The sequence below is a fragment of the Sebastes fasciatus genome, chromosome 17 (assembly GCF_043250625.1).
Source record: "Sebastes fasciatus isolate fSebFas1 chromosome 17, fSebFas1.pri, whole genome shotgun sequence".
NCBI classification, from domain to species: Eukaryota; Metazoa; Chordata; class Actinopteri; order Perciformes; family Sebastidae; genus Sebastes; species Sebastes fasciatus.
The window spans coordinates 19680388-19701739 of record NC_133811.1 but is presented as its reverse complement, the minus strand read 5'-3'; the positions used below and the strand labels follow the sequence as shown (position 1 = coordinate 19701739).

General features: G+C 38.2%; 1 protein-coding gene across 1 annotated transcript in view; it reads left to right on the top strand.

Moving 5' to 3' along the window:
* Nucleotides 1-21352, top strand: part of LOC141754781 (type-4 ice-structuring protein LS-12-like) — a 409136-nt gene that overhangs the window by 214887 nt on the left and 172897 nt on the right. The window lies entirely within an intron of this gene.

The following is a 21352-nucleotide window of genomic DNA, read 5'->3' as shown; positions in this document are numbered from 1 at the left end:
AGGTAAAGCTACAGCTGATACTGTCATCACAAAATCATTTGCTTTTAGATGTGAAGTGAGTGTTTTACAGTGTAACCGGAAGTACTGACACTTTTGGTTTGCTAATGTTACCAAAAATGTTCTAAAAATAATAAAAAAAGGAAAACAACATGCCTTCATCTACAGGCAGGGTGTTGCTTAAAACAATCCAATTCCAGGCAAAATACCAATGTGTTTTTATAATATATTATATGGTCCATATTTAAAATGCATATCAGTTAAAGACTTCTAAAAAGTTGAGTGACTAGAGATGTTTTTATTCCACACCCTACCCATGGATGAAGGCATATTTTCTGCTCTTTTTGTTGGTAAGTCATTTTGAAATATTTCAGAATCAGAAAAATACTTTATTGATTGCCGGGGGGGAATTGGGATATTATAGTTGCTCTTATATCAAAGCATAAAGAAATACAAGAAAAATAGAAAGAAAGGAGTATGTAACATGCAGATTATGAAGATAATGTCACAATATATAACACAATATATGTAGAGAAATATAAATAAATAAGAAAAATATAAGAAATATGTGCATCAAACAAATATAGGTAATAGATTTTATAAACACAATAGTCTCAGAGAACAATGAGGACTGATGTTACAGTTTAATTTGGTTTTAAACTGTAATTTTTTTTTAATTTAAAAAAAACTGTTCGCTTCCCGACAGTCAAGGTTGGGTCTTTTTAACCGCGATCTTTCCTTAAGGCCCAGAAACACCAAGTCGACAAGCCAACTGTTGCGTCGCCTCACGTCACCTTTGTCTTGGCCAAAAATTTGTACTTGAACACACTGCGAAGACTACAGCCGACGGCCAGTAGTGGTAATCTGTATTCGTCATTCAAAAAAGGAAACCGGAAAACAGAGAACAGCGGATATACAAGCCGTTGTTATGATACTTACATGAAACAAAGCGGCGTCTGCCGACCATATTCACACCACTCTCACTCACCAGTTAGCTTCATTCCAGATGGCCATGACGTTGTGAAAATATCCGTGTATTGGAATGATCAGATGAGACGGAGATGAAGAATGAGAAGAGCCTTCTGTGTTTTTCATATTGACTTAACTCGTTGGCGTGCTTTCCTCTTTTCCGTTTCTCTGCTCATTCACTGATTGGCTTTAACTAAACCACCAACCAGATGACAGACGAGCTCAACCGGCGATTCAACATGCTGAACCGACCTAAAAGCCTCTGATGCGGGCAGACTAGAGCCGACGCTGCGGGTCACACCGAAAAAAACTAGGCTGACAGACACACACCGACGGCCCTAAACTGTTCGACGGCCGACTGTCAGCTTGGTGTGTCACGGCCTTTAACGGTAAACAAGTCATTTTTATTTTAATCATGATGACGAAGTTATTTTAACCCAAACTACTATCTTTCCCTAACCAGGTGTTTTTTTTTTGCCTAAACAAACATGAACACAGCATCATAGCTGTTTAAAATCATAAAAGGTTTTTATTTTTCCAACAATGATTTGTAAGGACTTTCAAAGGCACAGACAAATGATGTCCTGCTGATAGGGGCATCTGACCAAAAATTAATTTTGAAGGGCAATTACAGATCATGTAAATCTTTTTCTTGTCAAAACAAATACTCTGCAAAAAAGAACACAATTTTTGAGAGCAAAAACACAAGCTGTAATGTGACTACATCTTAAATCTTGTTGGGGTTTCCACACAGCACAGCAGCCTAGAGTTCCCCTGCCTCTTTAAGTCCACTCCTCCTGGCTGAGAATCAAACTCATCAGACTCCAAGAAAACAAGCTGCCTTCAGCTATCAACACACTAGCAATCACGCTCATGAGAGACCGTAGTTATGACGATCACATGAGACTCGAGCTATCATGATCACAAGTTTTCATGTTGGTGAGATTTACCCCTCCAGAAAGAGCACAAAAAAATAAATAAATATCATTTTACGTAATTACAAAAGGTCAAGCAGTCTGTGAGGGATGCAGGAAGTGAAGAGGAAGTAATCAGAGCAGCAGTCTGGCATTAGGAAGACTGACAGAATGTGTGCCAGCCAGTAACGAGACAGCGCACCGCAGAGCTGCTTGTTTTGCCGTGTGATGGCTCCGAGGCCTCGGGCTGCACTGACAACATTACCATACTCTTCACCTCCTATATACAATACTCGTGTCATCATCGCCTTGGTGTGGCATCGCCCATTTGAGACTTGACACTGTTGCTATTTTAGAGTGTCACTTAAGGTTTCAGGCATGAGCTTATTAGTTCAATCAGACTCAGTGCGGCTGCTTAGTGTGTGCCAACTTAAAATCAAATCTGAGCATGTTGCACTTGAATGCCAACTTCTCCCCGTGTGGCTCTCCCAGTTAAGTGTAAAATCTGATTTCTTAGAGTAGAACGTGGTTTTACGGCAGTCACAGTGACGGATTTGAGAGGAGACTTTTAATTTAATGTTCTGTTGTTCGGGCAGAAGTGTTGCATTTCCAGGTAGATTTCAGTGGTGGAAGAAGTACTGGCATATTTTACTTAAATAAAAGTAGTAATACCACAATATAAAAATACTCTGTTACAAGTCCTGCATTCAAAAATGTACTTAAGTAAAGGTACATAAGTATTAGCATCAAAACATGAAAGTACCAAAAGTAAAAGTCCTCTTATGTAGAATGTCTCATTTCAGAATGATTAACATTATGTTACTGGATATTATAATATAGTTGGTGTATTAATATATGTATTATAGTAAGCATCACTAATGTTGTAGCTGGTAAAGGTGGAGCTAAAGTAGTTTTACTTTACTGCCACGTAACTTAATCTATAATAATATATAATTTATTAGTTGATCGCTGTTGAATATTAGTTATATTTTGTATTAATCTTAATTTGTAAAAAGTAACTACAGTTGTCAGATAAATGTAGTGGAGTAAAAATGACCTCTTAGTAGAAGTATAAAATAGCAGAAAATAAAAATACTCAAGTAAAGTACCTCAAAATTGTACTTAAGTACAGTACTTGAGTAAATGTACTCAGTTAGGTTCCACCATTGGTAGATTTTACAGTTAAGAGAAGAAGGTAATATTCATATTACTGAGGCACAAGTGTCTGCTGTTGTCACGCACAGACTCAGTGTCCATTCTGATTTGTGTCTGCTTAGCGTTATTCCCCCGGGATTTCCTTCACCGCCACAATACTTCCTTTCATCTTCCCCATTTCTCACTCTCCACTTTTCTTGCACAGTCGAGTCAGTCGCCACCGCAATCACCACCTGGCTTTTGATTCTCATGTGAATACGACCAAGCCAAACAACTGAGGTGAAAATAGATTTGTTTTGTGGCTGAGGCAATAAGCTCGAATCTGCAGGCACACGATGTGTTTTTTCCTCAAACTGTGAAAAACTGCTTGATTTTATTTTCTACCAGCGACGGCCTTGTCATATTAAATTTTCTTCTACATTCTTACTGAATACCTGCAACACGATTTAACATCATGCACCATATACTTTAAACTTTTCAATGTATTAAACAACTAGAATATAAACCAGACTGAGGCATAATCACAGTTGCTTTAAAGAATATTTGATAATCAACATTTGTGAGTTTTCATAGAATTTCAAACATACCAAAAACAGTATGATTATCTTAACACATTATATTATACTATCTATATTCTGAAAGATTCTACCAAGGGGTTTGTTCATATATCATCCATAGCCTGATTTATGGAATATTTTATTCCTAAAAACATGATGAAATTGGATTTTTTTTTGTATGGCTGTTGCCAGTATTTATGGAGTGATAAAAAGAGATATCCAAAATTCCCACTGTAAAAAACCTTTGTCTCTAATATGTCAATAAAGTGAAACGAGAAGTTTGAGACTGGCTTTATCCAATGTTCAGATTTCTGTTCAGGAAATGTATGCAACTTAGCTTCATTTGCATATTTAAACCTACAATTCAGAAAACTTGTAATACAAAAAATAATTGTTTTAACTTTGGAAGTTTCATGGTGATTTATATTAGTTTACCCTATTCACCTGCACTGTCTTGCCTTAATTGAAAAATGATTTTTTTTTTAGCTCTACACTAAACTAAATATGAAGTGGCACGCTGTGATGTGATTGCAACCAAAAAGAAAATCATTTCTGTCCATGATGAATATTCGACAGGAGCCAGTTTTTAAATGAGAGTATTTCTATCTTTGTAACTTGTTGTTACATTATAATCTACAGTTCAAAATGTAGGAAGCACTGACCTTTTTCATGCTTTAGTTTGGTTTCCTTTCATTCGGAGCTTACGTAAAACTGAAATGTAAAACCGTGGTGGTTGTAGGTCAGATTGTAAAGTCAGCGATTAATCACAATCTCCTCCTGTGTTTGTGTCAAATAGTCTTTAAGAAAGACACTAAATCCCAAACTGGCCCCAGAGTGTATGGATGTGAAAAATGTATACAAAGGTATCATCCAAAAAGGAATATAATGTAATCTACTATTTCCAGCGTGTTGTTGCCCTCTGCAGCGGTGAGAGATCTGCAGCTCAGATGGAGTTGTTTGGAAGGTTGTGAGGACGGCTGCTCTTTATTTCCATCACCAACTACTGAAAAAATATGCCAGCTAAAGTTTGACACCACTGGGCTCGAACTGTTGATGCATGATGATACAGACGCGGTGTGAGAAATGCTTTCGTTTCCATTATCCAGACTCCATTTTGAATTCACATTATTGGCAATGTCAGAAAAACAGGTGCAAGCCAACAAGCCAATCAGCATTTGTCAACGGCAGAGCAGAAAGATCTTCTCCAGCCAACTGTAAATGTGTCTCGTCTATTCTACTCCAGCACACAAGTGGATATATTAACAATTTATTGGTTATGTAAGAAGCATTAACGCAGAAAATTAACGCAAAAATTAACATATTGACATTAATGCCCCAGACCATTTTACATTATGCTCTTATGGATCCGCATACTGTCAGAGCAGAGAAATATCTCCACATTCACACAAGTTGAACGTGTTGGCATCATCCAAGCAACGTATTCACATTAGTGACAACATGTTAAAGCATCTGGCATGTGAGTGATCAAAGGGTGTTTCTGAATATACAGTACATAAGCATGCACACCTAAAAGTCAATACTGAAGCACGGGAATGTCTCTTTCAATGCCGTAGCTTGCTGTAGAACAATTAATAACTCTAAAATGTATTCAGCAGCACCCACATCCAGTAATGTGCTCTTCTGAACACAAATGGATCAATAAATATGACTAGAATGTTGTTTTATTATTATTATTATTATTTGGTTGTTGATAACACAGTTATTATTTATTTTCTTTTTTAATATAGATTATATAAGATATTAATTTAAGTATATTATTCTTGTTTTCAGGTGATTATACACTAAGGAAAACTGTTATTAATATTATATTATATTTCTGCCAATGGATCCCCCAATGTCACACACTGTTCCTTTAATTTGTTTTAGGACTAATTTGCCTAATCTATAAATTTTTGGTTCAATAGTTCCTGGAGCTTTATGGTAAAAAAAAAGAACAAACTAGTAAGGCTGGGCAATATGCTGATATATATCGTCAAAATGATATAAAAATGTCTATCGAATATATTTTTCTATATCCTTTTTATCTAATTTCACTTGAAACTGTCCATTTTGCTTCTTAAAAGTTCTTAAAATGAGAAAATACTCTGTACTTTTCATTTGTCAAGTATTTAATTCACAGTGGAGTATACAAAATAGGCTTTACAATGTTGCTATTTCATATAGACTATATTGAATTACCATAAAACATGCTATATGCTGATATATATATCGAGATGTGAAATTACCTATATCGTGATAGAAACATTTTGGCCATATCGCCCAACCTTAATGTCTGTAATTTCATTAGAAACGTTGTTGTTTTTTCTCTCCGGTACAGTGTCAAGTACAGAATGTGTGTGCACATTTTTATGTTTGTGTCTTGGAAAGAGAAAAGAGCTTCAGGTTGGCCTGACGCAAGCTTGTTATTCTACCCAGCACTCAATCACACAACAGCCCCATGAAAAGAGAATAATGCTGGAGAATCATCCTCCTTGGCACTTTTCCCCTTCCTCGACCTCTGATTCTCTCTCCCCCTGCAGTGTGTGTGAGTGGTATCCATCTGTCAGTTGTCAGTGCCAGGGAGTGATACAGAGAGCTGTCACTTCTCGTCAGCCCGCATTGGTGAGGCCTTTTGCAGCTGCCCTGCCTGACTCCAGGCCAGAGGAAATGTGTGTGTCTGTATGTTTGTGTGTATTTCAGTGTGTGTGTGAGAGGACTGAGGAAAAGGAGAAAAAAAGACAAAGAGAGAGAGAGAGAAGCAGAAAAGAGAGAAGGGTATTCAGGGGGCAGTAAAGCAATTAAACTGGAGACAATTGAAGGGAAGCTGGAGAGAGATTGGAACCAGTGCAGGACACACAACAGATTGTAAATATCACATTACCTTAATATGTTCAGCACTGTATCACTATGTGCTCCACAGGACATGAAGTCATCCATGACCTTTATCAACCTCTGTTGGTGACCAACAGGAACTGCAACAACATTTTGAGATGTCTGGTATAGGCTAAACCCTGAAATAAGACCAGATGAACACTTCAAGCACGAGTCTTTTGAAGGATGTTTTAAAGACGATGTTTCTTGGACACAAAACTGACATTTATTTTTTTGCAAATATACGTAATTTAATTTAATGTGAAATACATTCTTAGCATTATGTGTCATGGCTTCTTTGCAATATTACAAGGGAGCTAATGTATTAATTAGGGCTGCAACTAACGATTATTTTCATTGCCGATTAATCTGTCGATTATTTTCTCGATTAATCAATTTGTTTTTTGGTCTATAAAATGTCAGAAAATGGTGAAAAATGTCGATCAGTGTTTCCCAAAGCCCAAGATGCCGTCCTCAAATGTCTTGTTTTATCCACAACTCAAAGATATTCAGTTTACTGTCATAGAGGAGTAAAGAAATCAGAAAATATTCACATTTAAGAAGCTGGAATCAGAGAATTTTACTCTTTTTTTTCTTTAAAAAAAATTCTCAAACCGATTAATTGATTATCAAGATCAAGCAGAGACTTCAGCCACACACGCGCGCGCGAATGTGCGAGCGCACATGTGTCTCGACCCGGTACATTTATACGCTTAAAAAGTTACAGCGCGCATATGAGAGCGCTTAAAAAGTTACAAACAGTCCCTTTAAAGAACTTAAATCTTTGTCAGTTTTTACAGTAAGGCATGGCGTGTAATAGATTCCTGCTGCTGGGAAAACACTGCAACAACACACCCTGATATAACTATTCTACACTGAGCTTGACGGACCAGTATATAAATAAAAGCATTTTATGGGTCATGGAAGATGACTGAGGCTGGAGTGGATACAGCATGCTTTGTATTATGAGCCATTCAGGACAGCAATAGTTTTACAGACACAGTCGACAACAATAGTAGCCTTTGACTATTCAGCATCAGTCCGTAACATCACTCTCGCTCTAACTGCAGCATGACTCAGACGACATTTATACTTTACTGCAAAATAGATTTATGAGTTGAATATGAACAAAGTTTGCTTGTTTTCCTGTCACGCAAATCCAATATGTGGGAAAATTACAACAAGTTTATTAGATTTCATATTTATCACATGTTTATTTTAGAATAACTTCAAACTCCACCACCTGTAGAAAAACAAGTCCAAAGCTGTTTTCATGTGCAACACGGGACACGGGCTGTAAAATCATGTGAACAAGCAACATCAATGTCTTTATTATGAGGATAGATATATTAGTTTTCTATACATCACTGCTCTCGTGCGATACTAATTATTAGTTAGCGATAAAGACAGTTTCATTGACAATTTCAACTTTTACTTATTACTGTATACTTACAAATTGTCAGTAAATCATTATTAACCTGAAACTATATTTAGCATTCAGTACATATTTCATCTGATCTGATCTGATCTAATTTGATTAAAGTAACAGTGTGTAACATTTAGGTGGATCTATTTGCAGGAATGAAATATAATATTTATAACTGTTTTCATTAGTGTGTAATCTCCTGAAACTGAGAATCGTGTTTTCGTAAGCTTAGAATGAGCCCTTCATATCTACATAGGGAGCGGGTCCTCTTCACGGAGTCCACCATGTTTCTACAGTAGCCCAGAACAGACAAACCAAACTCTAGAGAGAGCCTTTCGCATTTTTACGTTACCTGAAGGCCACTATAGTTCTCCGACACGCCTGTGAAACTGTGATAACGTGAGCCGCAGAGTGTAAAACCGTGGTGTTGTCTGACTTCTGTTGCTCCCTTAAGGCGTGTTATTATGGTAAGGATGGCCTCTGAGTGAGGCAAACGGCGTTACCATGGTTTTGCACTCGGCGGCCAACATTACCGCAGTTTTGGAAAGAGAGGAGTAAGCGGAGGCGTACTCAGTTGGTTGCAATGTGCAACCACACCACTAAATGCCACCAAATCCTACACACTGTGGCTTTAAACTTTCTCTTTCTTAACAGCTGTCTACTTGAGTGCTTGGAAGCGTTTTGTGTTTTACATGTAGTTAGACCCTTCGATATTGCAAGTAAATCAAAATAAATGTTTGTTTACAAGAATAGTGATGATGTGTGAATGGCTCCATCTTACATTGTGAGTTATTTTACTTCCCGACATCAGTGAGTATTTCTTCACCTCTTTCCCTCCCGGCCTTTCAGAGGAAGCGGCCTTCAGGAACATTGAAATGACGGGCATGACGAGTCCTGTGTAGTGTTGAGGGATCCAAGAGCTGAGCCTTTCTTTCACTTTATCTTTCATCTCTCACTTGAGTCATTTCAGATCGGTAAAGAAACAAAGATAATCTACAGCTGCTACAGCTCTGTATTGATTGATATAATACAGTTTAAAACCGGTTGTATTGATCTGCAGTTACACTGAGAGAGTGTGTGTGCGTTTTAGTGAGACAGAGAGAGAAATGTGCAGGGTTTCTTTTAGTTAGAGTGAAGAGCATGGATGCCACAGCTGAAGCTCTTTTCTGTTAAAGAGAGACTCGTGTTGTCGTTCTCCGTCCTTTCTCCTTTTTTGTCAAATTAGGATGACTAATTTGGCAACATGATTGCCACCTTCAGCGACGCTATAATTCAGAACGGAGCTATTATGGTGAACGTTTCAGGAGAAAAATGTCCACATTCAGGCAAAGTGCAGACTCAGCAGAGTTTATGAATCATTTGGTAACACTACAGGAACACACTACAGTACAGTCGGAGCACCTGAGTTTTACAGCCAGAACTCACCGCAGTGATGAATAACACACATCAGGGGAAAAATGTCTGTTTATTGTGCAAGACAATGGAAAGTTCAGTAGTGTTTCATAGTTAGGTCAAAGGGACATATTTGCAGGAAATGTACAGCAAATACACAGTTTTGTGTCATTTTTGATAAGTTAAAGGGGAACTACGCCCATTTTTAAAATTCAACCATGTTATTCCTATTGTCTAAGACACTCCAAAAATCTTAGTAAACATGAACAACTCTCTCCCAAATCCAAAAACTGGAGTGCTAAAACTCAAATCTGTGGTGTCAAATATAAAGTCTGGAGCTGCTCCATAGACAATGAATTGGGAGAGCTGTTCTAGATGACACTGAGAGAGCACCCAGGGGGATGATCCGAGTATATGGGGACATTTACTCAGACATGTCTGTAAAGGGGAGATGTATGGGTACCCATAGAACCCATTTTCATTCACAGATCTTGAGGTCAGAGGTCAAGGGACCCCTTTGAAAATGGCCATACCAGTTTGGATCAGTATTTAGCCTCCTTCGCGACAAGCTAGTATGACATGGTTGGTACCAATGGATTTTTTAGGTTTTCTAAATTCATATGATGCCAGTATCTTCCCTAAAAATTGTAAGACTTGTTATTGCATTCAAGAAATTAGTAGCATTAAAAATAATTTGCGTGAAAACGTTATCACGTTAACATTGACAGCTCTAGTCTGTCTTAAAATGTTTGTTTTTTTTCAAACGAATCGGTTCAGATAAGTAAAACTGAGTCTTTAGATTCAGCTGAAACACACAGGATCATGTATCTTTTTATCCTTGTGCATTTTATGCCTTTATTCTGTAGCCAAGGAAATGAGGGCAGAGAGAGATTGTTGTGAGGATGACATGCAACAAAGCTGGGGATGTTGTGGTTCATGATCACCACCTCACCTTTAGGCCACCAGGGCACAGGGTATCCATTTTTAAGATGTAATGGTATGACAGAGAGTAATATACTGTAAATGAATATGAAAATAATGTAAAGCTGTTTGGAAAAGACCGAGCAAAGATCTTGTTGACCTCTCCTTCCGGTTCATGTATGAACATTTCTAATCTTATAACCCCGTGGTATATGCTGTATATTCTGTCTAAACATTTCTCTGATCTAAGTATGCCTGTGTGCATTTTGTGTGTGCGCCTGATACGTGACATTAGCAGGATAAATAAAAATCAAATGCTGTTTCGAAAAAGAAAAACATTGCACACCTTTAAGAAAGCTCTCTTCAAAGCCTCACCACCAAAGCCAGAAATTCCTTCCTGAGGCATCAGTGAAATCAAAAACAACAAACATCACACTTACGCTCCTGTTTAGTTACTCAAATGTTGTTTTTTTTCTGCTTAAAAGGAGCTTTGCTCAAACACTATCAAAAAAGTTTCAAAGCACAAACAGACGTACAGCCCCCTGTAAAAATGTATCAGTTTTTGTCTTTCTAATCTCGGCGCGCTCAAGGCAGACACATGCGGAGTTTGTTTTTTCTGCAATGTGAATTTGTGACAAAAGGTTGGCAAATTGTGACAAATTGCTTTACCCTGAATTCTCCTTTTACTTTGTTGGGTTGTACCAGAAAGAGAGGATTTAAACTAAGATTTGGGTTCATTAAAGTTAAGCTAGAATAGTTTAAATTATGCTGTGCTGTGTTATGCAACAATTTAGATTAAACCATGTCAAATTTATAATAATTAACCACCAGAAAATATAGACAGACCACATTAAAATAAATTCCCAGTTGAATTTTCTCAAGCAACACTGGAGTTTGTTTCAGTGATGGAGGAAAATGTTGTTACCATGTTGTTACAAATACTCCTGGTGGTTGTTTGTCGATAGCGGAGGTTTTTAGAGCCCGTTTCAGACGATGCCGACACACCACCCAGGAGAGAGAGAGAGAGACACGGAGAGAGATGCGAGGAGCTCTTGCCCTATATAGAAGTTCCCGTGGGAAGGGTTGAGAATCTTTGATTCTCTTTGAGTAGGCATTTTGTCATGTTTTATATCGTTCAACTAATAAAACACAAGTCCTTGACTAAAGACTTGGACTCCCCCTGGACGTCTGCTCTACATTGGCAGCAATTGTTTGCCTTAAACGCACTCCTCCATCGCTTCCCACATCGGTAATTACTTAATGCACTGTTTACTGCCTAAACATGTTCATTTACCATTCGTTAGGAATACTTGATGCTCGTATGAACGATTAGAAATCTCACCATAGGAGAATTGGTGCCATTTCTTCTTTAAAGGCTTGATTTGCAAAATATCTGTCTTTTTTAGCTAGTTGTTCTCAAGCAACAGTCAATGTAGCATGGTAGAATATAAGCTCATATAAGACATTTCCAACAGAGATGATCACTTCCATTGAATGGCCACCTTAACGTGGTGGAGGGGTTTATGTGCCCCAGTGACCCTGGGAGCTGTGTTGTCGGGGGCAATAGCTCCTGGTAGTGTCTCCCAAGGCAAAGTGGTCCCAGGGGAAGGGCCAAGAGCGATTCACTGACCCTATAGGAATCGGCCAGAAAAGAGTTATAGCACCTCGCCCAGAAAGGGGAAAACCAGGGCCCCCTTTGGAGCCAGACCTGGGAGAGGAGCACGCCGGCTAACATGTGCTGGCCGGGCCTTGACACACGGGGCCGAAAAATCTGGTCCCACGACTCGCAGGGATTGGCATTGGGGTCGGGTGCAATGTGAGCCGGTCGCCGGGCAAAGGTGGGGACCTAGGCGTGCCGACCCCTGGCATTGCAGATTGGCTCTAGGGACGTAGAACATCACCGCTCTGGCGGGGAAGGAACCCGAGTTGGTGTGGGAGGTGGAGCGTTATCAACTAGATATAGTTGGGCTCACCTCCACGCATTGCACTGGTTCTGGAACCAAACTCCTGGAGAGGAGCTAGACTCCAGCCTTTTTCGGAGTTGAGTAGGATTTATTCCATGGGGATCATGAATGTTGGTACAAAATTTCATGGCAATCTATCCAACAGTTGTTGAAATATTTCAGTTTGGACCAAAGCAGTGGACCGATTAACCGACATCAGGCTACCATCTAGCCTTGCCGCTAGCTCGCATGGCTAAAATCTCTGATATAGTCTCTCCTCTAACAGGGCACAACTCTGTCTCCTACATCTACAGATCAGCTCTTAAATTTCTCAACTGTTTATTATTTAATTTCATGTCATATAATTCACATATTATTTGCAATAGTCAAAAACACAACTGAACATCCTGTCATGTTATCATCTGAATTGTTTTGCTTCCCTCCATGTTGTATCACACAGATAAATTAAACAGGAGCAGGTTCTCCTGCAAGCAAGTCAACAAAAAGAAATGTAAAATTTTTTTGCTTAATACTAATTAAGACATATTTAGGGACTACAAATGCGAATCTATTATCCTGCAGGCAGGTGAATCCGTAACACCACCGCCAGCAGTTTTTGCCCACGGCTGTCTCGCTACCTCTCAGGCATTTTAAAAGGTGAGCGGAGGGGGAGTTTTATTGTTAAGTGGGCTTGGACACAGTAAAGAGCCAAGAGCTGGTGTTTAACAGCACTATTAACAGCGAGATGGAAGATCGATACAGCAAGGTAGAGAGGAGGCGCATCTCTGTCACTGTGATGTGTTATTAGTGCCCGACAGTGGAGGGATCTGGCTTCTCTCCAGTCCCTGGGCCTTGTCGTGTACTTTGCTCCACAGCAATTAAACCAAACCCCCTCTTTCCACTCTGTGCTACAGATTCAAAGCCTGTAAATAACCATTTCATAAATTACAAAAGCATTAACAAGTGTCGTCGTGCGATGAGATCTTTGACATAACAAATAATACCTTTAGCTGAGAGATTTATTTTGGCACCATGGAGATAATATCCTCTCAGTCTTTTTAACAACGTCAGTAAGCTCTATGACTGTGATACCTTCAAGGTCTTGGATAATGCAGACAGACTCTCTCATATTCATGCCCACAGTCAGGTTACTCTTTATTTTGTTACAGATGCTGTTTCTCCACCTTTTGTTCCTTTTAACGGCCAAATGATGTATAACCAGTGCAGTGTGGTATGCCAACTTTACATTTAGAGAGCCTCACATGTTGTTAATGTTGTCCTAAATATATATAAAGAAATCTGCAGATCCACACTTGTTTAAATAGAAACCTTATATTTCCAGCAGTGTAAGAGGCATACAAACTCCTGCACTGTTTGATCGACTGGTTAACGAAACTTTAAAGGATGCAAATCACTGAAAATCTATTTTCTTTTTTGCCGTATGTGAGTGCTCCAAATTGCGATGACCAGCTGTTTAATTTTCTGGGATTCCTGCAGGATACCAAGTCAGGAGAATGAATGTCAGCACGTCCTCATCATTTCTAAGAATGCAGCTTCCAACATAACGAATAAGTCACCGCTTATTAACTTGCATGTATACTAGGAGCAGAGAAGAAGCTCAGGGGAGTAAGTAGGAGTAAACTCCATTATGTTTAAATACAAACTCTGACTCTTCATTTATAGCTCTGGCTTATGTGTTCGAAACTATATTTAACTTATATTCTGCTTTCCTCAATGTCACGCACATTCAATTTTCTCTTGTCCTTGACTTCAAGAACTTATTGCAACTGGTATATTTTCTTACCTTTTCTAGGAACTGCTGAAGGAAGCACAAAAAGCAATGTGTAGGAAGATGGTGAATTACACAACATCACAGTTCAAGAGCAAGATGAAATCAATTTCCAAACCTTCTCCTACTCACTCCAGGTCGCTGAGACTCAGACAGGTTTACATCATGACATGTAATGACACCCTTCAGTTATACTGTATACAGTTATCTTATCACTCACATAACCTACATAGTTGTTATTAAAAAAGATAGTTATGGATCTCTAGATACGATGTCTTGTGAAATGAAAACATATATATTCAGATTCTTCATCTAACTACAGTAATCATATAAACATTCATGTTTTTCATTTCATTTAAATAACATTCTACACATATTACCTTTCATATATTTTCATGTGTGGGATACATAGAGTGCATTGTAGATAACTAGAGTGATGAGAGAGTGGAAATTGGCTGTTATTTGAAAGAACTTATCAGTCATACGACCAAAGACATGAGTGTGTTTTACAACTTAATAATAATAGTAACAGTGTAACCTCAGGTTAAAAATATACATTTCATTTAATTGCCCCCTTAAAAAAGAGCTTGAGGGCAGAAACAACAGACATGGGACATGTTTCACTCAAGGAAATCACCTAAAGATGTACAATACAACATATTATGTACATAATGTATCTAGTGTGCTGCTGCACGGTTTCTCCTGCTACATAAAATCTAAGGCGTGCCCTGGGTTGTGTTTCACTCGTCGTCTCACTTCCACGTGTTTTCCAACTGTATCTTCACGGTCAACTATAAAATAAAGGCAAAATACTCCAAAAATAGTGTTTGAAAAACATTAAAATGGTAAATTTAGACCCAAATATGAAGCTATTTTGTTGTGCTTTTGCAGCACAACTATCTCAGTGTATATGAAAAATGTTCTCATACTGCCTCATGCTACAAAAGATACAATTAAACCTTTTAGACTTTCAATGATATATGTCTGGCAATATTCTTCTTATTGTCATCAAATCCCACGGAAACCAAAGCCACAATTTAATCAACAGGTTCCGCAAGCTGACATGTTCTTTCATTGCTATGAACACAGCTACTGTAGTTTATCTTGAGTGAATCACACATACACTGTCCTGCTGCTGTAAATATGCACCAGAGCACCCAAAATGTATTAATCCACGTCTGAAAATAAATAAATAAATGATCCATTTACTCCTGTTTAAAGGACCAGTGTGTAACATTTAGGGGGATCTATTGGCAGAAATGGAATATAACAGTAATAAGTATATTTTCTTTAGTGTATAATCACCTTATAATAAGAATTGTGGTGTTTTCGTTAGCTTAGTATCTACATAGGGAGCGGGTCCCCTCTCCACAGAGTCCGCCATGTTTCTACAGTAGCCCAGAACGGACAAACCAAACACTGTTAACTTTTCCTGCTTGGGCCGGAGTCGATAACGTTACTCGCTCTCGTCGCCACCGCTCTCTCTCTCTCTCTGGTTAAGCACTTGCTCTGCTCCAAATGACCTACGCTCCTCTTACAACAACTGGTTCAAGATAGGGCCATTCACGTTTTCGCATCACACACCGGAGAGGCTTCAGTTGGTTGCAATCTGCAACCTCACCGCTAGATACTACCAGATCTAAACACTGCTCCTTTAAGTAATGTTTGTTAAAAACTAAACTTTAAACTTTAGCCTTTTTGAAACTATATATTGATGACCAGTTCTTAAAGATTTAGGTCCTTACTAGGAGGTGTGAGGCTGAAAGCTACAGACAAGGTAATGAAGTTTGAAAAAGATTTGTTGAAACTAGATATGATGATAAATGTAGAATAATGCCAGCTTTATCCTTTCACGGAGCCACATGCTGTTGGTTCTCTATCCAACAAGTTGAGTACTTCAGTGTTCACCATGTATCCCGGCTGCACATCATACCTGATTTAGTCGTAGAAACCAGCAGTGGAGCCACACAGTACTACCGGTTGTACAAATGATTAGTCCAAGACACAAGAACAGTATATTATTAGGTGTTTTAAGCTTTTACAAGACATAAACATTATTCATTGTTGGTGATGGTTTCAGGAAGTAAGAGTGTGATTACCAATATGACTTTCAAAGTAGCTGAGCGGATTCAATTCTAATTTATTTTATGCATCTTTGTCACCAGATTGCATGATATTGACTTTTGCCAACCGACTCTATTTAACATGTAAGTGATGGATGTCCAGGATGACTGTCTGGCTTTGACATCTTTGTGTGGGACTATGAGTCTTTTTGGACAATCAGTATTTTTAATGGATTGTGTGTGTGGTGTTGTGGCGGCGATCTATTTGATAAAATGTAAGGTTGTAACATGGTTTTAACCTCGCAGTAGCGAAATGCAACAAATCATTGGGTTTTGTCTGTTTGTTGTTAGTGTTTTACCATCTTAAAGCCGCGATCATTGATTTTTGTCCCTCTTCTTTAAAAGTGCGGTGTAACTGAGAGTGCAGTTACGGTTCGAGTTTGTCCTCCAGATGTCTCTGTGAACTCCAGATGCTCTCAAACGCTGTCTCGTACAATCATCCTTCTTCATTCCCACTAACAATTAGGTAATGAAATATTGATTTTTAGTTAGATTCATATTGATGCTATTAGCTTTGCATTGATAAATCACTGATGCTGGGAGCCAGACCAGGAAGACATTACTGTGTGTTAATCTGATGGATATGCCTTCTTCTTCCTGCGTGTCTCTCTCTCTACCTGGACTGTCACACTTCATCTTTACTGTGTTTAAAGCAGGTTCATAATGATGCTCTCACAAACTTCTTTTTCCACCAGCTTTAAGGTCTTACTCTTGAGGATTCAAACTTTAAAAGCATTTTTAATATTTATTGCAATTGTTCGGAAAAGAGTAAACAAAGCTAACTGGAAGAGAATATATGTATGAGAGAAAACCACCTCTTCTTAAGCTTATAATTATTCTGAACTTGATATTTTCCGAATATTTCTTGCAGTAAATAGATAATAAAATATTAAATTTAGTGGTTGCTTGTATTCAAAGCATCCTATAGTACTATAGAGCACACTAGTGCAGGTAGGAATCACATCTTTGGCCCTGGCAATTTTAATGCCATGTCTGTATACCTCTAACAATTGAGGTATACAGAACAACATTTCCAGTCACCTGCTGTGACTGCTGGGAAATCTCCTTATCACCAGTGTCCACCTGTCTGAGGCGGCGCTCAGTATATTTCAGCCTGCTGTCTAGTCATTACTGTCACAGTGGGGCCTCAGTGTCGAAAACTGAGGCTGCAGTACACGTTAAGGACCTGAAACAAATTCAAATTCACTTTTATGTGGAAATATAACTACATGCATAACTAAAGAAAACAAATACAGACCTTTAAATATACCTAATTTAGGGGGAAAAAAATGTATGGCTGGTATTTGATGGAAGAAAAGTAATGTTGTAAAGCAGTCAGGTACAGTAGGTCTGTCATTTGACGCAGAAGGTCCATATCAGCTTATTAAAAAGTGATGTCTACCGACGACCCCTCATGACGGAGAGAGTTGAGGGTGTTTTTTACCTTCTTAGATTGTTTGTTTTAATACATTTCATATGCCTGAGGAGGTAAAACTATACAGCATTTCACAGGAAGATAAACTAAGAAATATAAACAATATTGTGTACGACGTTTCCTGTCAAAGGGTTTATGTTATTTAGAGTTTTTACCTTACCTGAAATGAGGGTCCAAGCATATGGATGTCGTGTGCTGTAAAGATGGTTAAGCTCTTTTAGAGAAATTTGTGATTTTGGGCTATAAAAACAAAAATTATTTGACTTGAAGAATTTAGTTTTTCTTAGTTTCTACAATCATCTTGTGACGTGAACCCCAGGTCTATGCTTACATTGATTACATTAATTCCCTCTTAATCTGAATTGTCACCACTACGTATAAACTAATACAAGTCTTTAACAAACTAATTTTAACTCTTCTCATCCTGAAGCGGATCTGTTGCCAGAATTTTAGAAATGCTGAGGTTTTAAGTCCAAATTCTCCTCCGCAGAACCCCACCCACCCACCCACGACCATTTTGACAAGCCACATGCCAAATTATTTATAAACATCACAATTTGTTGATTTCAAATGTATTTCTATCGCCTGCCTACATTATGGTGTGATGTGTAATAGCAACTATTAATCGATTAGTTGTTAACTATTAAATTAATCGCCAACTATTTTGATAATCGATTAATCGGTTTGAGTAATTAAAAAAACAAAAACATAATAAAAATTCTCTGCTTTCAGCTTCTTAAATGTGAACATTTTCTGGTTTCTTCACTCCTCTATGACAGTAAACTTAATATCTTTGAGTTATGGATAAAACAAGACATTTGAGGACGTCATCCTCGGCTTTGGGAAACACTGATCGACACTTTTTTCACCATTTTCAACAACTAATCGATTAATCGAGAAAATAATCGACAGATTAATTGACAATGAAAATAATCGTTAGTTGCAGCCCTAATGTGTAACTCTGTTGGAGAATACTACATTAATTTAATTTTAATCTAATTTGAATATTTTTTGCCTAAAAAACAGTTGAATTTAGTCTAAAGATATTAGAATCTGCTTTAAAAAAAAACAATGTTTTATACACGCGTGCAAACTCATCTGTAATGATGAACCCCCCTCAAAAAAAAACTCCCAGTAATATTACCAAGGGCTTGACTTCACTATCTTCAAGTCTAATTTAAAATCCAATACAAGCCTCAAACTACCTTTTTACTTTTACTTTGACATTTAGCCTCACCTAATTCTGATTTATCTCCAAAACCCGAATTAACCTAACCTTAAACCACCCTGTTAAAAAAGTAAAGACCACCTCCCAAAATAAAGTCACTTTACAATACTGTCTTCACTTGCGAGGTCTAGCGCTCAGACTGATTCTCATAAGGACAGCAGCAGTACAACAACACACACACACACACACAGACAGAGAGAGTCTGTCCTGACAGCTGTCACTCCAATCGGCCACCAGTTCGTCTCTCCTCTCTGCTCGACAACAGCCAGGCGTTTCCTGTCAGACAACATATGCCAGTGCATTTCTGCTGCTCCCAGCCGCCTGACAGTATCTACTCTCAGACCCCGTGGCCGGCACCGACTCTGAGCCCTCTTGCTGGTGGCGCTGCTGCGAACATGATCTCTGATGTCTCTCAGGCAGCTAACTGATGCTGTCACTGCACCAAGATATAACACGGCCCACTGACAAACACATTGTGACAAGGACATACAGACACACATACGCTCAGTCGCACAAGTACTCATGCCTCGTCGATGCACCAGACAACAGTTGCTGCAAGTACAACCTTTATTCAGAAGTTATTTCCTCCTCTGGGTTTAAGCAACCAGATATGGTCAGCTGCACAGATGTTGACAGCAACAATACATATTACAGTTCAGATGCTTTTCTGTGACGCCAAAAGCTTAAAAAGCCAAATGTTGCTTGTTCATTCATTTTGGCCAAGTTAGAGATTTACCATGTGATAATGTCTCAGTCATGCCTGCAGGCAAATAGCTGTCTGATGATGGGGGGGAAAAGGCCTCATCCATAATTTGAAGCTTTGTCTTTGTACTATGTCAAGCTGTGTACAGGGGCAGCTTATAGTACAAACCTTTTAACGGGTTAGTTGTTAAAAAGATTAGAAAAAATACATTATAACGCCACATTAAGGAGTCATATAGCCAGCAAAAAAAAAAACAAGAGGGGTGGAATTTGTAACAAAGCAGTTCCTCTCTTTAGCTCCTTTATTTCTTGACATTGCCCACCATCTGCTGGTAGAAACTGTTAACTGCAACAAGGATGAGGCCACATTTTATTATCAAAATCTCACCTGACCTGAAAACTGCAGAAGAAATACAGAAACAATCGCACAGATGTCTAAAATGTCTTAAATTCATCCAATGGGATGAGACTTTCAAGTCCTTTGTAATTAATTTCCTTTATATGGTGCACATTACTGGAAGATAGTCCTTCAAAAGATCAGTATTTACTAGTTAATTTAGTTAGTCAATCCTGGGCTCTGCTCTCATGAACTGCAGTTTTAATTGTGAGAAGGGATATGATCATGCTGACGCAGCATTTATTAACAAAAATGATTGTGTGTATTTCTCTTCTTGTTGTTTTTCATAAAGTACTAAGTGATGAGTACAATATTTATATCCTTTAACGAAAGCATGGCCTGAAGATACAAACTGCTAGATCAAAAATTGCGAATGATCCTCATGTATTCTCTTTTAATTTTAAGTAAAGTGTGACGGCTAAACATAAACCACAAACAGCCTTGTTTGGGCCTTTATGGCTTTTGACCAAGCAATGTGTTTGTGTGACGATGCCTCATCACAGGTCGCACACGTCTACGTGTGGTGGTTCCAACCAAAAAGTGGATTTGCAGTCTTTTTATTTGACATTTTAGGCGCCTTAAGATGTAAACTCACTCAGTAAATCCAAGCAAAGAGCCTTAATTAAAAAAAATAATGAGGATCAGTTAGTGTGGGGGTTTGATAAGGACAACAGCACCATCATTATATAAATCTACATTGACCAACTTTATTTGTATATTTTAACAGTCAGACAAAATGTGGAACTGGTGAAAATAGAAATTCTGATACCAACATAATCATAAACTATGTTTACATAGTCACAAAAATTAACCCAGTGAGAGCTCAAATTTAAGCTTTAGGTTTGCATAAATGTTCAGGCTTGCATAAAAACCACTGTCTCACGGTTTCCTGTCACCCCCCTTGTCTCTATACAGACAGCTGTTAGATCACAGGCTCAATAATACCTCCTGCAGTAGCGTCACTCCTTACTGACCCTGCACTCTGACCTCAAGTGTGTTACTGATTTTTTTATTTTTTTTTATACATTTTCTGTTTCTACAAATATCAAGTACTTAGGAGTGTTCAAATTACACTCTTAGCAAACAAAAAATAACATTAAATAAAACAATCATGTACAATATTTATCAAAAAACAGCTTTCCACACAGATCAAAGTCAATACTCCAACAATAAATCATGTATTCTCAAGATCTCCCAAGAATCCACAAGTTGATGGCTTTTTGTCAAAATGCATAGACTATTTCTCTATGGGAGATGAATACACTGAATCAGAACTAAAAATATAAACATACTAAACAAATCTGCAAACAGAAAACACATGAAAACAAATCTGAGAGTGAGGTGAATTTCAAAGAAATCAAAAACAAAATATTTCGCAGCCTCTTTAGTAGCTCGACTGTAAGTCAGGGGCCACGTCAGTAGAAATTGTTATCGCTACAGTTTCTACTTCTAAAAATCACAGCATTAAATTGCTAGGTCACGAGCACAATGTGAAATGAGTGCAGATGTTTACGCCATCTTTTTAATAGAAGA